The sequence below is a fragment of the Elephas maximus genome, chromosome 10 (assembly GCF_024166365.1).
Source record: "Elephas maximus indicus isolate mEleMax1 chromosome 10, mEleMax1 primary haplotype, whole genome shotgun sequence".
Lineage (NCBI taxonomy): Eukaryota > Metazoa > Chordata > Mammalia > Proboscidea > Elephantidae > Elephas > Elephas maximus.
In genome coordinates this window covers 104179828-104194584 of record NC_064828.1, presented here as the reverse complement: position 1 = coordinate 104194584, position 14757 = coordinate 104179828, and the positions used below count along the sequence as shown (strand labels likewise).

At 53.5% G+C, this 14757-nt stretch overlaps 1 protein-coding gene across 6 annotated transcripts in view; it reads left to right on the top strand.

Annotated features, from left to right (window-relative positions):
* Positions 1-14757, top strand: part of TTC7B (tetratricopeptide repeat domain 7B) — a 312432-nt gene that overhangs the window by 292955 nt on the left and 4720 nt on the right. The window contains exon 21 of one of the 6 annotated variants that reach the window (XM_049898914.1): positions 1-14757. This exon is cut by the window's left edge and continues 17650 nt beyond it. The exons of the other annotated variants lie outside the window; for them this stretch is intronic. The gene's annotated coding sequence lies outside the window, so the exon portion shown is untranslated. 6 annotated transcript variants of the gene reach the window in all.

Here is a 14757-nt window from a genome sequence, read left to right as displayed (position 1 = left end):
TAGAGTTCATCCTGAAGTTCTTTGTTGTTGTTAGGTGCTGTCGAGTTGGTTCCAACTCATAGTGACCCTAAGTACAACAGAACGAAGCACTGCCGGGTCCTGCACCATCCTCACAATCGTTGTTATGCTTGCGCCCATTGTTGGAACTGCTGTGTCTGTCCTACTTGTGGAGGGTCTTCCTCTCTCTCTTTTTTTTTTTTTTTTAATTTTTATTGTGCTTCAATTTTTTTTAAGTGAAAGTTTACAGATCAAGTCAGTCTTTCATACAAAAATTTATACACACCTTGCTATATACTCCTGATTGCACTCGCCCCAATATGACAGTATGCTCCTTCCCTCTACTCTCTTGTCCATTCCACCAGCTTCTGACATCCTCGACCCTGTCATCTCCCCTCCAGATAGGAGATGCCAACATAGTCTCATATGTCTACTTGATCCAAGAAGCTCATTCTTCACCAGCATCATTTTCTATCCCATTGTCCAGTCCAATCCCTGTCTGAAGAGTTGGCTTTGGGAATGGTTCCTATGTTGGGTTAACAGAAGGTCTGGGGACCATGACCTCTGGGGTCCTTCTAGTCTGAGTCAGACCATTAAGTCTGGTCTTTTTACAAGAATTTGAGGTCTGCATCCCACTGCTCTCCTGCTCCCTCAGGGGTTCTCTGTTGTGTTCCCTGTCAGGGCAGTCATCTATTGTAGCTGGGCACCATCTAGTTCTTCTGGTCTGAGGCTGAAGTAGTCTCTGGTTTATGTGGCCCTTTCTGTCTCTTGGGCTCATAATTACCTTGTGTCTTTGGTGTTCTTCATTCTCCTTTGCTTCAGGTGGGTTGAGACCTATTGATGCATCTTAGATGGCTGCTTGCTAGCGTTTAAGACCCCAGACGCCACTCTCCAAAATGGGATGCAGAGGGTCTTCTTCTCTTATGCTGACCCTCTATTTTACCAAGCATGATGTCCTTCTCCAGGGACTGATCTCCCCCATGACAACATGTCCAAAGTGTGTGAGACATAGTCTCTCCATCCTTGCTTCTAATGAGCATTCTGGTTATACTTCTTCCAAGACAGATTTGTTCATTCTTTTAGCAGTCCATGATATAGCCAATATTCTTCTCCAACACCACAATTCAAAGGCTTCCATTCTTCTTCGGTCTTCCTTATTCATTATCCAGCTTTCGCATGCATATGAGATGATTGAAAACACCATGGCTTGGGTCAGGCACACCTTAGTCTTCAAGGTGACATCTTTGCTTTTCTCAACACTTTAACGAGGTCTTTTGCAGCAGATTTGCCCAGTGCAGTGCATCTTTTGATTTCTTGACTGCTGCTTCCATGGGTGTTGATTGTGGATCCAAGCACAATGAAATCCTTGACAACTTCAATCTTTCCTCATTTTATCATGACGTTACTTATTGGTCCAGTTGTGAGGATTTTTGTTTTCTTCATGTTGAGGTGTAATCCGTACTGAAGGCTGTGGTCTTTGATCTTCATCAGTAAGTGCTTCAAGTCCTCTTCACTTTCAGCAAGTAAGGTTGTGTCATCTGCATAATGCAGGTTGTTAATGAGTCTTCCTTCAATCTCAATGTCCCGTTCTTCTTCATAGAGTCCAGTTTCTCAGATTATTTGGTCAGCATACAGATTAAATAGGTATGGTGAAAGGATACAACCCTGACACACACCCTTCCTGATTTTAAACCGCATAGTATCCCCTCGTTCTGTTCAAACAACTGCTTCTTGATCTATGTACAGGTTCCTCATGAGCACAATTAAGTGTTCTGGAATTCCCATTCTTTGCAGTGTTATCCATAATTAGTTATGATCCACACAGTCGAATGCCTTTGCATGGTCAGTAAAACACAGATAAACATCTTTCTGGTATTCCCTCCTTTCAGCCAGGATCCATCTGACATCAGCAGTGATATCCCTCATTCCACGTCGTCTTCTGAGTCCATCTTGAATTTCTGGCAGTTCCCTGTCGATATACTGCTGCAGCTGCTTTTGAATGATCTTCAGCAAAATTTTACTTGCGTGTGATATTAATGATATTGTTTGATAATTCCCGCATTCAGTTGGATCACCTTTCTTGGGAATAGGCATAAATGTGGATATCTTCTAGTCATTTGGCCAGGTAGCTCTCTTCCAAATTTCTTGGCATAGACGACTGAGCACTTCCAGTACTGCATCCATTTGTTGAAACATCTCAGTTGATATTCTGTCAATTCCTAGAGCCTCGTTCCTCCAATTAAAGTGCAAATCCAGGGAGTGTGGTAGTGCCCCCAAAGACACTTGTTGGATTGCAGATTTTACCAAATGCTGGAGACCATCTCTTCCACCCCTTTGTTCTCTAGCAATCTGAGGCTGAGAGAGGAGAGTATTCCACCTAGGGTTGGATGGTGGTAGGTCACGGAGCAGGCCTCAGAGGCCTCTTCTCCACCCAGTGTGACCTTCTCAGCCCCGTTTTCCTGCCCCAGGGAAGGGCCAGGACTTCTTGGCGGAAATAGGTAGGGACAAGCTTTCACTCTCAGTGTTTGGTGAGAAATGGTCGGACTGAGTACAGTGACCACCTCTCAAAGGTTCCCCCACCCCGACCTCATCGGAGGACATGTTGAAGTAGAGGCCAGATGAGGGTCTGTCAAGACCATGGGATGTCAGGAGTGGGGGCGGGGCATCTGAGAACCCCTCCCACTCTCAGGCCCTGGGGCTCCCAGGAAGTCCCTCAGCGAAGCTCCACAGTGATCCTGTGAATTTATTTTCCCACCCGTGGAGAACCTCCCCCACCAGAGCCCTTGGGACAGGTCCCACCCCATGCCTCCCAGACTCTGGGACACTCAGCCTCCGTGTGGCCTGCTGTTCTCAGTCCACCTTCAGAAGCAGAGGTCCTAGGGGCCTTTGGAGGCCAGGCTTACCCTGAGCTCCCCAGCTGGACACACAACCAGGTGGAGCACCACCTTGCCAAACACACCCTGGGCAGCAGCCTCCCACTGAGCCGGTGTGTGTGCTCTGGCCTCTGGGGGGTGATTAGCACCAAACTTTCCATTGCAGTGGCTAACTCAGGGCCGTGGGGAAGCCTGGCTTCCAGGCTGCCCTGTGCTGTTGTTCTCTGCCTGACTGGTTGTTGTTGGGGAAGGTGGATGAAAATAAATAAATAAGTCGACCAGGGAGGTGTACAAATAAGTCAACAGGAGTCTCTTGCCCATCACCAGTGGAAAAGTACCAGCCAGGGGAGCCGCATTGGCATCCATAGAAAATGCTGGCTGGTGTGTGGTGGGTCCCACAACATCGGGCCACATGACGGCTCTCTCTCTAAGAGCTAGTAGCTGATACCTGTGTTCAAGCCAAGCCACTGAACCACACTCCTTTCCACAAAGCATGGGATTTAAATGGCATATTGGGCAGAGGGGCTGGAGACTGATCTTGAATATTACCAAGAACTGCCCAGTGTTCAGGGTGAGAGGGCTATTGCCCAATGTCCCAACATATTTCTGGGCACCCCAAGATTTGCTCCTGCCCTGTCTTTCCCCCTGCCCAGCCCGAGTGGCACAGTGGGGCTTGGGGTTCCTTCTGATTGTCCTCTGTTGGTACAGGGACTGGCTCCGTCTGACGTTTTCCAGGGAGGGCAGTACCTCCTACAGTGCACTGGAGGTGCTTATGGTGGCATTGTGTGCGTGTGTGCGTGTGTGCGCGCGCACATGTGTGTGTTGAATCTATGAGTACCACGCATCAGGCTGGAGCCGGCTGGGAGCTCCCTCAAACTTATGTCCCCGGGATCCCCATCACCTGCCCCCACCTGCTCTCCCAGGACCCACCTGCAGCAGCATCTGGCACCCAGGTGTTTGGACACAAGAGTAATTGATAAAAGTAATGGAACTCCAGGGCTGGGGGTGGGGACAGCACCCACCCACCTCTGTTCATTTTCAAGGAGAAAGCAAATGTCTCCCTAGTCTTTCTTGTGCTGAAGTCAGAGCGGAGCTCAGATGCATTGATGCTGGGGTGAAGTCATCCTTTGCTATTAAAGTCATTTCTCCCTCCTTTTTCCCCGGACTGGCACAATCACCACATGATTAATTCCCAAGGGTGGGTAAAGGGACTCCAGGCTCCAGACAGCCTTTCCTAGACTGTGCTTGGGGGAGGCGGTCTGCCCAGACCCCAGGGAACCCTGTCTCTGAAATCCTTGGGGTGGGAGACTACAGAGCCCCCCACTCCCTCTATCCTTGATTTGGAGTTGAACAAGTTACCTAAATAATCTCACCTTCCAGCAAAGATGATAAAATGAGGGGTTGTTGTCCGATTTGCAGCCCTGGTGGCACAGTGGTTAAGAACTTGGCTGCTAACCAAAAGGTCAGCAGTTCGAATCCACCAGCCACTCCTTCAAACCCCTATGAGGCAGCTGTAGTCTATTCTGTAGGGTTGCTATGGTTTGTGGGAGGGATTAGCAGGGCAAGCAGAATGGTGCTGCAGAGGGAGTGCTGGGCGGGGAGCTGGGCTGTCTCCAGGAAGCGTTAGACACAGGGCCAGACAGCTGTTCACAGAAAGCTCTTGGAGGCAGAGGTGTCGGATCTGACATGGGGTTACAGCCCCTCCTCCACTAGCTGTGTGGACCTGAACCAGTCACCCCGACTCTGGGTTTCAGCCTCCTCATTTTGTTAAAAAAATAAAGGGGGGGGGAGCATGGTACACTGTCTTCTGGAATGTCCTCCCATATCCTCCTTCCTGCAGGCCCTGCTCTGTGCCAGACCTGGGGGTACGCATGTGAAAGACGCAGCCCCTGCCCTGCCAGTGACTCACAGCAAACCAGCCCCCAGGCGAGGCCTGGCGCTCACGAGAGAGGGCAGGGAGCGTGGCTGGAGGGACAACCTGGGCCACTGAGTCCTCAGCATTGGACACAGCTCCCAGCATGCTCGTGCCAGAGCGCCCACAGGTGCTCCATGAATACTTGTAGAAGGGTGGAAAGAATTAGAAACACCTTTGGTTGTAGCAGTGAGCAGAGCCCCAAGCCGGGAGCTTGGGTACCTGGAGGCTGTTCCTTGGCTCACTTCTGTGATCATGGCTGAGTCATATGCCCCCCTGGGCCCTCCATTGGCCCATCTATAAGATGAGACGGCTGGCCTGGAGAAGCTCACATGCCCACCCTCTGCCGTCCTGGACCACCCTCTGGGTGCCTGCTGCCAAGCGGGAGGCTGTGGAGTTTGGTGTCTGGAGGCTGCTGGCAGATTGGCTGTGGTCCCTCCCCCGAATGCCCTGCTGATGCCCAGTGACTGTCCTCTAAAAGTCACTGCAGGCTGTGGCTGCTTAGGCACCAACACTGCAACACTCAGTGTCCAAGAAATGAGGCCAGGGAAAAGGTGGGGTCAAGGGCCCAGGTCTGTACCGAAATCTTCTCGGGGCTGGCCAGGCCCTTTGGCTTTTGACCAGACTGCCTGCATCCACCTGCTGGTGTTCACTGCCTGGCAGCCCGTCTCTCAGGCACTGCTAATCGCAGATGTAAGCGCCTCCAGAATGTTCCGAGCCATCCTAGAAGAAAGCAGCTTAAAAAGATTTTGCCAGTCAGATGCTTTAAAAGTTGGTCTAAAGGCTAAAAACCACACTCATGCTTCCCAGGGCTAAATGACACCTTCATCTGAACCTGCAGCAAGGTTCCCTTCACGGAACTATGTGAGATGGCAGGATTCAGTGAGGGAGGAGGTAGATGGGGGGCTCTGAATTTACCTTCCTTTTTCTAAAGCCCTGGAGAGTAAGAGAGTGTATGTGTGCATGTGCGTGTGTGCGTGTGTGTGTGTATGTCTAAGAGCTGTTCTGTAAGCCCCCTTCAGGTTCTAAAGGGCTATCATTAGGTGGTGGAAAGGAGAGGGGGCTTTTCCACATGGCTTCAGAGGGCTCAGCAAACACCAAAGAGTAGGAATTAGATGAGAAGGCTAATTAGGGCTCCCCGTGCTTTAGCTCTAGCTCAGGCTGCCCACTAATGGTGTGGGCCGCCTGGGGAAGTGGTGAGCTCCCCGTCACTGGAAGGTACAAGCACATGTGGGAGGCTGCTGTCGGGGACTGCAGCAGGAGCCTGTGCATTACAGTGCAGGCACCCAAGCCCCCGTTCTAGCCCCAAAATTGGCTGCTTCCATAGCTGGTTGGCTGCTGGCATAAAAATAAGAGATTTTTTTTTTAATTGAGTTTTGTTTCCTCCTAAGTTGAGTTCAGTGCTGGAAAGCCTGGTCCCCAGAAGGCACATTTCTTCAAATAAAGCATTTGACCTGGAAAAGAGACCCCAGGAGGGTGCAGCCTCAGCGATCCTGGGTGAGCAAAGGGCCGGCAGACTCTCCAGGCTGCGTCCCCCATTGCTTGACAGGTGAAGTGGCCACCTCAGCCTACGTTTGTTGCAGGGGAGATGGTCTTTTCCTTCTTGTGGAATACTCAGCAATAGTTCATAGCATGGAAACCCTGGTGGCCTAGCGGTTAAGAGCTACGGCTGCTAACCAAAAGGTTGGCAGTTCAAATCCACCAGGTGCTCCTTGGAAACTCTATGGGGCAGTTCTACTCTGTTCTATAGGGTTGCTATAGTCAGAATCGACTCAACGGCCATGGGTTAGTTCATACCACACACTGATGAGGTTAACCTCCAAGGAGGACCAGTGCCGAGCAGACCACCGCCCCGCTACCCGCAGGCTTGCCTGGCTGCCCAGCGCCTCTGCCTCAGACAGGCTCCAGTCACGGGCTTTTCCCTGGGTCTTGCACCCTAACACCTGACCCAGGAATGCTGCCTGCCAGTTGGGACATTGGCTCTCATTAACTTGAAGGAGCGCGAGGGAAGGGCCAGCCCATGATCCGGTTCTGACATTTGAGCAGGGGGTTTGGGGACACAGAGGACAGAAGCCACAGGTGTTAGGAAGGTTCCCTGCCCCAGCTTAGGTGGAGAAAGGCCCTCCCTCCTGTAGGCCAGGCTCCCGCACACTTCCTCCGAGCGCTTCTCCCCTCAGACCCTGAAGCAGGGCCTGTCGGACGGACGTGTGTGGAAGCCCTTCCTTAAGCTGAGCAGATCTGTGTCAAGGACCCACTCCTAAATGCAGTGCGTTCAGTAACCAGGCCTTTCCTGGAGCCACCAGATGGCTGTTGCCCCTGCTTATCTCTTCAGTCTCCTCCTCACAGCTTGCAGGTGCTGGTGCCCAGAAAAGGAAATGAACTGTCCTTGGTTGCTTGGAAGGTTAAGTGGCCTGGGGTGGGGATGAGTGGGAGTTGGAAGCCCCCAGTGTTGCTGGGGGTGAGAGCCCTGCTGTTGAGATACACACAAAGTTGTTGGGAAGGGCTAGGCTTCGCCTTTGGGGAAACCGAGTCAAAGTTTAGTAAAATGTCCAGAATGAAAAAATCAGCCCCACACCAGTCTTTACCCAAAACTTCTGGCCTGCTGAGAGGAAAATGGAGTCACGCAGACTCCCAGAGGGTCCTCCTTCAGGGGGTCCCTGAGTACCCAAGTGAAGGGCTCAGTGACATGTGTGGCCCCCTCCCCTCCAGTGCTCAGCATGGGCTGGCAGGCCAAGGCGGGAGGAGGTGCTGCACAGAGGGCACGAAGCCCTGGCAGCGCCAGGATGCCTTCTTGACTGGGATTGGTTGCTCTGTCAGCTAGCCCCCTCGCGTGTGTGAGCTGGGACCCGGGCAGGTGGGAACCTCCTGGCCTGGTGAGCAGGGCCCTCCAAGACAGCGCAGCAGGCCAGGACACACACTCACTACCCTGGCAAGCACTCCAAACAAACAGAGATGAAACACCCAACAGCCCAGTGTAGGCCAGGCCTTGCCCGGAGCCACTGGAATCCAGGTAGAGAAAGCGGTGCCCAGCCCCCCGGGCTGCCTGTGCTCTCAGTTCCTTTTCAAGGCATTGTTGGAAAGCAGGGCGGGGCCCTGGCTGCCCCCTCAGCTGCGCCCACAAAATGCCTGTGCTGGGAACTGACAGTGCCTGTGATACTTGCCAGAGGAGAAAAGGCAGCTCAGGAGGAAGGCAGGCAGGAGGCAGCCCGGCCTTGTACTCCCTGAGTGCCCCTGAGGAAACCCTTTCAGAGCCCTCATTTCCTGCAGCCACTTCACAGTGGCCCTGGCTTGCAGGCTATTTATATTCTGACTAAAGGGAAAATATTTTTTAAAACACCGCTACTAGCACCCTGCTCCCCTCTCATCTGTCAGACCCTCAGGAAGGAGAATGCAGAAATCTGGGGAAACGCTGACTGCGTGGGCTGTTTCCTCATTTGATGCTGTGTTTCAGCAAATGCAGACTTCCAGGCCAACGACACTGCAGCTCCTGGGAGGGGTCAGGAGCCCCTATGGGCTCCCTGTCGCTCCTCGGGTTAGGAACCTGAACTAGGGACCTTTTAGGCCTCCAGAAAGCTCTCATCTGCCCTGTACCCGCCACCCGTGCACATAGCCCCTGGCAGGAGAAGCAGAAAGCATCTGGGCTGGGGGCAGCCTTAGAGCACTGTGCTCGGAGTCCACAATGTGGCGACACTTGCCACATGCTGGGATTACGCAGGTGATCTCAGACTTGGTGCCTTCAGGGGTCTGCCTGCCAGCCCTGCTCTGCGTCCAGTGAGGTCAGGGCCTTGAGTTAGGCTCTTTGCCTTCTGGCCCTCTGTTTCTCCACCTTTAGACCATATGGTCTGTAGGTGGCTTTGGCTCTCGTGGTGGGTTCTGGGATTTTCTCAGGGAGCAGGCAGATCTGTGGTGTGTGAGGGGAGGCTGTGGCAGCCCACTGGGCTCAGGTGGGACAGAGCCCTCCTCCCACAGGGCCAAGCCTGTTTCTCAGACAGCTATGCTGCCAAGGTCTCTGGAAGGACAGAGGGGTCTCAGAGTGTTGGGTCTGACTTGGCACGTGGACGGGGGTGCCCTGAGGCCAGGATGCCACACCCACATCCTTCCTCCCACCATCACCAACAGCTCTCCCATCCAAGATGCAGAGTAAGTTGTCCAAGTAAATGGTGAGGCTGGGGTTCAAACCCAGTCTGTGTGAGCCTAGGGCCTCGCTCTTCAACCTGTCTCTCCCTCCTGTGAGAGAGGACCAAGCCTTTCCTCAGGGCCGGCAGGTCCCCTCACCCAGGAATCTCGCACACAAGCCTCCAGCAGCAGCCAGGGTCCACAGAGCCTTCACGACCCCTCGCCTGTGTTCTGAGCTCCCTGCCCCTGGCATGCCGTCCCTGCCAGCACAGCCACGGCCCAGGCCATAGCCAGCTCAGCAGCTCTGTCGTCATCCTAGGGGGGTGACAAGCTGAGGACACAGGCTCTCCTTCAGCAACCATCCCAAAGCCAGCATCCTGACATCAGAAATGTCCCCGTGGAAAGGAAGCCTCAGCAGGTATGGCGGGGTTTGAATGCCACCAGCAGCTCAGGAGCCTGCCAGGCACTGGAACGGACCACAGACCTAAACTTCAGCCCCACCCATCCCAGCCAGGGCACTGCCTATCCCGCTCCTGCTGACCACACATCCCTGTCCCACAGCCCCACCCGTAGGGCCCCAGCTCCCTCAGAGAAGAGGGGAGCCCCACCTAGCTGGCTTGAGGGCATGCCCTCTCTGAGGCAGGCTTATGGTGGTGGAGCTCGGCTCTGAGCTGGACGGGCTCAGGCTGAGCCAGGGTAGCTCTAAAAGTGTACTTTTCTTCAGTGTTTGGCACGTGTTCATTCTGCCCTGTGACCGCTCTCCTGCTCTGTGTCTGGGGTACAGCAGTGACGAGGCCTGGCCTAGCCCCTGCCCCCACAGTGCTCAAAGCAAAGCCTGGTGAGGGAGCAGAGCTGGAGGTGAGCCGCCTCGACGAATGCAGTAGCTATGACAGAGGGCGCTCAGGAGAGTGGCGTGCCTCAGTAATGCATCCAAGGCACTGCCAGAGCCTGGCAGTCCCTGCACTTGTCCCCCAGGCTTTTGTGGGAGATGCCTCCAGACAGGGCTGCCTGCACACCCCCTCCCAGTGGTCTTGATGTGTTCCAGGCCCTCCTCTGTCCTTGGTGTGGCCTAGCAGCCGCTGCAGAACCACAGACCGGCTCCCACCATGGCCAGTGCAGCTCATGCTCTCTGCTCCCAACACTGCCCTGTGGAGCAGCTGGAGCCAGCTGGGTGCTGGCAGCCACAGCCAGCCTGGCCTGCAGAGCTCTGGGGAGCTATTCACCTCCATCCCTGCTGCTGAACGCCTGCTTTCCATTCCAAAACACTACACCTGGGAGAAAGCAACAACCAGACAGACCCACCGACCAGCTGCACCCAGAGTGGAGCCACCTGAGCGGCTTGGCTTCGGGAAGGTGCTCTGGCGGGACGGTAGCTCCCTGTGTCCTCTCAAGAGAGGGACAAGCAGTGGTCTGTGATGTGCGCTGGAGCCCAGCAAAGGGCTGACTCTGCACTTGGGGCAGAGACCCCGGGGATGTCCCAAAATCTCCCACAGGCCTTTTGTCCTGCTGGCTAGTGACTGGGAACACAGCACAGCCAGCCAGCGCCCGTCGTCCCCCACCCCCGCCCCCACTGGCCTCCGGAGCCAGGGCCCCATCCTCTTCCCAGAGCCAGTGCGGAGCAGTGGTACAGCTTTCCCTGGGCTCCTGCCCAGGCATCCTCAGCATGTGGCAAGGTGTGCAGTCCTTGGGCAGCAATTACCGCAAAAAGTAAACACAGGTGAGAAGATGTTAATTGTCTTCAAACTAGCCAAGTCCATTTTGTGTCGTTTGAAATAATAGGTTTAATTTAATCCCTTTTTTTCCAGTTTGGTGCATCACCGAGATCTTATTTGTACAAAACACCTGATTATAATAATTACAAGCTTGCGCACTGACTGCGTGGGTGTCTGGAGAAGGGCCTGATACACCTCCTTCTCGGTGACTCCTCTCCCCTCTGAAGGCCGGCCCAGCTGGTTCCTCACCCATGGTGGTTCAGGGGCACCCACTGGGGCAGGGTGGCAGCCCTGGAACCTCCTGTCCAGGAGATGGGGAGGGCCTGGGGTTAGAGTACCGGCTGCATAAGCTCAGGCCTCAGCTCGGCCACATCCTCGCCAGGCTTCTCAGGCAGATTTTCTTCTTCTAAAACATGACCCACAGCAGCACAGCTCATGGAGGGGCAGGGGGTTAGACTAGGTCCTGCCTGCCAAGGACGTCACCCACGCCTGGCATGTTATAACTGCTCAGCTTGCGTTAGTGACCACCACTGGGCCCTGAGCACTTGGCAAGCAGACCTGTGTCTTAGCCACCTCTGTATCCCCTGCACATGGCTGGGATCCGAGCAGTCACTCAACAGGTGTTTGTTTATTTGGGTGTGGGGCATGGGGATGGGTAGAAATACATCAGTCATCAAAACCTCTCCTCCTGCCAATCTCGGGGCTGGATAGGAGCCATGTACCTGTCGGTATGGGGAGGGGGCATCCATCCGGGCTTTGAGCAGATGGGTTAGAACTGAACAGAAAGGGCCCAGGCTGGGTCTGACTGTGGCTGGGGTTGCTGGGGGGGCTTGGGCTGCACCTCGCAGAAATGCATGGACCAACAACCTGGTGGCACCAAGAGGGCTATACTGGTAGAAGGTTGGAAAGCAGAGAGGGTCCAGCTGGTTATGAGAATAGTGACATGCTGGCCTCAGGAGTTCAGCCTTCAGTCTTTGGAAAGGAGAGAAAGCAGGACTTGCAGGACTGAAGGGACACCAGGGTTCTAGTGCCGAGAGCACATCAAGGCCAGGGCCCAGGCCACCTGTACAACCTTCCTACAATGCTGGCTCCGAGCAATGGCCCAGACCCCAAGCCTGTTCTGGCTGATCCTGTCGTGTGACTGATGTCCAGGCTGCTCTTGGCGCACTGGGCACTGCAGAGAAGCCTGTTTCTCATTCTCTTGCCAAGCCAGAGCTGGCAGCCCCTGGCAAGCCTGTCCTGTCTCCCTGCACAGCACCAGCTTAGGAATTAATTCTCCTAAACAGACTTCTCTGGAAGCTTCAAGGTCATCTGGAAATGGCAGCCTGTTCCCACACTAGGAATATAAGTCCAGATAGATTGGCTGGAAATTTCCAAGCCCACAAGAACCCTAGAATGCTAGAGAACACCAAAGGCTCTTAGCTGACCAGTGCTGAGGGTGGTAGTCAGGTGAGGCCATCAGGGCTGGTTCTCTGTGGGGTTTGGGGGCTGGTAGACTTGTCCCCTGCCATATACCCTGGAGCTTCTGCTTTCTGAATGAAATCCCTAGCAAAGGGGCTGGTGGGCTTGGCCCTACTCCAGCAGGTTGGAGACAGGTCATTGCTGCTGAGCGCCATGACCCCTAGTTCTCTGCTGGCCCATGGCCCTGGGCCTCCACATCTCATTGATCCACTTTCTGGCCACCAGGACACCCCAGTCCTTTGGCGCTGGCAGCCTCAAGATCACAGCCAACACGTGGGCAGCCCAGGGAGGATGGAACCCTCACGGTCTGGGAGTAGAGTGTGCAGGCTGCTCCCAAGCCACAGGCCTGAGCAAGAGAAAAGCTGTGCCCTGAGAGGAGCAGGTTCCCAATCGTTGCCATGGGAACGTGGTTGGAGAAATGAAAGGGAAGGCACAGCGTGGCAGATGCCCATTTGCTGTTGCTCAGATGTAACTGGGTTATTCTCTGAGTCCTGGGGCAGGGGAAGAGCCCCACAGAGCTTCCTCTAGCTGGGCCCTAGGTCAGCCTCTTACAGTGAGAGGCAGTGGTGGGTGTGGGGGGAAGAGCCAGGGCTTTGCATCAGGCAGACCTGGGTTCGCCTGCAGCTCTAGCTTCATTGGCCGTGGGACCTCAGGCAAGTACTTGGCCCTTCTGAACTTGTCTCCTTGTCTCTAAAGTGATGACAGCATGAAATGAACGAGTGAAAGTGCCCAGCATAGTGCCCGGTGGGGAGGAACACTCCATTTAGAGGGAGAAACCAGCATGGGGCAGATTCTGCAGTAGCAGAGCCTATTTTCATTAGCTATCATCAAGTAGGCTCACGGTGACCTTAAGGTACAACAGAGCGGAATGTTACCTGATTGTGCATCATCCTCACAATCACCAGCATGTTTGAAGCCATCATTGTGGCTGTGGAGCCAGTCCATCTCATTGAGGGTCTCCCTTGCCCTCCTTGGCCCTCTACTTCACCGTACTCGAATGTCCTCCTCTAGTGACTAATCCCTTTTGATGACACGTCTAAAACAAGCAAGTCAGGTAAAGTTCTGTTGTGATACATAAGGTTTTCATTGGCCAACTTTTGGAAGGAGATTGCCTACTCTGTCTTAGCCTGGAAGCTCTAATTGAAACCTGTCTATCATGAGTGACCCTGCTGGTATTTGAAATACTGGTAGCAGAGCATCCAGCATCACAGCGGCACAAAAGCCACCGCAGTACGAGAAACTGATGGACGGGTGGTGGAGCAGAGCCTAGTGGGACCTAAGTTGTACTCCCCACCTGCGGCCACGTAACCAAAGACTTCCCTTTCTATCTTACCAGCTGGCTTTTCCCTCGTCACCCTTTTACCAAACACCTGCAGCATGTGCTTCCCTGCCTGGTGGAGCCCTTCTGGGAAACGTGTCTGTCTAATATTTTAATGCACTGAGAAAACCATATTCTGAAGGAATGTGCTGGGGCCCCTTTTGTAAGGCAGCGGATCTTTTCATGCCATTGCTCGCTGCCCCTCCCACCCTCACTTCTCTGTTGGTTACTGTCTAAGTTGTCTAGTGCTGCTATAACAGAAATACCACAAGCGGATCGCTGTAACAAACAGAAATTTATTCTCTCACAGTCTAGGAGGCTAAAAGTCCAAATTCAGGGCACTAGCCAGAGAAGCCTTTCTCTCTGTATCAGTTCTGGGGGAAAGTCCTTGTCGTCAGTCTTCCCGTGGTCTAGGAGTTTCTCAGCACAGGGACGCTGGGTCCAAAGGATCCATTCCCCTGCTGGTTCTTCATTCTTGGTGATAGGAGATCCCTCTGTCTCTTTGCTTGCATCTCTCTTTTATATATCAAAAGAGATTGACCCAAGATACAACCTAATCCTGTAGATCGAGTCCCACCTCATTAACATCATAGAGGTAGGATTTACAACACATAGGATAATCACGTCAGATCACAAAATGGTGGGACAACCACTCAATACTGGGAATCATGGCCTAGCCAAGTTGACACATATTTTGGGGGGACTCAGTTCAATCCATAACAGCTACATAGGAATGTTCCAAAGTGAACTCAGGGCAACAACCTCCCATAGAAGAAAGGGGACAGTGACCTCATATCATATTAATTGCAGCCTGGGAAAGCGGCCCCCCATCCACTCCATCTGACCTCAGAGGTTGGGAAGTGAGGATGTAAAGTCAGAAGATTTTCTCTAAAGGGGGACCAGGATGGGAAGAACACCATCTTAGGGAATGGGTTTGATCATTTACAGCTTGCACATCCACCCCGGACCCCACACCCGAAGGATTTCAGGCAGCCTTAGATTTAGGAGGTGTGGTTCTAGCCTTAGCCCTGCAGTAACTAACTGGATGCCTGTGGGCAAAAGACTTAGCCTCTAGGAGCCTCAGTTTACTCATGTGCAAAATGGGGATAGGGACCCCTACCGCATGGGGATATTTCTCCACCACATAACAGGTGCCCCCCAGCTGTGGGCTGTTCCTCTACAGCAGGCAGTAAATCTAGGTCTCAAACCCAGGCGCACGTGTGTCCTGGCTGTGCCCATTGTGAGATTGCTTTGGGTGTCCCCAAATGAATTAAATGAGTTAAATCGTGTAAGCACTGAGAACAGTGCCTGGCGGGTCATAAACACTATGAAAGTGCTTGCTGTTATTAGCATGGTTACTCATCCTGT